Here is a 1,436-nt window from a genome sequence, read left to right on the forward strand (position 1 = left end):
GGAGGGATGGTAGCTTAAACACAATAGAGAGCAGGAGCTAGCTCTCTGCTGTCTCTTCTTAAAGAGACACTGAGGGTACTAATCCTATCAGATCAAGATGCCACCTTGATGATGTCTTTAAACTTAATTATCTTTTTATAGGCTCTATTTCCAAATAGTCACATTGGGGTTAACATATGAATTTGGGGTGGGAGATAGACACTATTTAGTCCATAATAACATCCTTCTACCTGACCAAGTCTTATCTTCTGATATGGTCCTGTTTATACCATCCTAGGACCTAAGTCATTAGCTCAGGCTACAGGAAATTTGTTCTAATTCTTTTTAAAATAGTAGATTTTTGGCTTTTTTGTTGTTGTTGAGCAGAGGAACTGAATGAAATTTTAAGCCCCGGGTAATTTTAAGGTTAATATAGTAGTTCTTAATTCTTTTACTACACGTGTTTTAAGGTTTATTAATATAAACCCCTATTGCTATCATGCTATATGATCTGTGGATTCTGCCTTCTAAAGAAGCCTTTCCTGACTCTTTTCAACAGGCATTTTCAATTCTGTGCTACAACAGATGCTTCCATTTGTCTAACTAGGGACTATTTGAGGCTCATGAAACCTGCTTACTTGGATGACATCATCCTGATTGTGTCATTTGTTTCAGCTATAGAATCACCCTTAGTCAACTCCTAAATGAAAACACTTGTTTAGTGCTTAGCTCAAGGGCCTAATGAATTCCTGGTTCTTCTGCTATGACTTCTTCAAGACATTGTCTGTCTTAACTCTTAAAATGTCCTAGCTCTGAGTAGCATTTCCTTCCTATATTTCTTTCTACAATGGTAAGTGCTGTAGTGATGTGTTAATATCTAAATTCATCTCCATTTTTACTAAGACCCAACCATGTTTGTAGCAATTTAGCAGCTTCTTGAGCTGGGCCATTCCTTCTCTGTGATGTTCAGGCTGAGACAGTATGTAAAAGACTACTATGGGAGCATCCTATCAGTTCTGTTTTTGTGGAGAATTCTTCCATTCAGACTAATGTGCACAACCCTGTCCCTATAGAAATAACTATTCACTTAGGGACCATGCTATTACGAGCTAAGTGATCATCAAAGTGGAAACCCTACATGGCCCCTCTACAGGACAGCTAAAGGTTAAATTCATTCTTTGGAAAGAAACAAACTTAGTGAGGAAAAACAACTCTCCACCACAGCACACCCCCTGATAGTTATCCCTGTTTTGTAGATAGGGAAATTCAAATTTTGCAAAGATAAGATCTACTGCTATAGATCATACCACTAATAAGTAGTTTGATTATAATTTAAACTCAAGACTATCTATTGGGGGAAATCTATCAGCTTGCTATTCTTTAAAAAATAACACAACTTTTTCATGGGAAGAAGAGCTCCCTTTTATGTACTTTATGCAAATGAGGTGTGAGATGAT

Source organism: Propithecus coquereli, unplaced genomic scaffold (genome assembly GCF_000956105.1).
Source record: "Propithecus coquereli isolate 6110/MARCELLA unplaced genomic scaffold, Pcoq_1.0 Scaffold202, whole genome shotgun sequence".
In the NCBI taxonomy this organism is placed as follows: domain Eukaryota; kingdom Metazoa; phylum Chordata; class Mammalia; order Primates; family Indriidae; genus Propithecus; species Propithecus coquereli.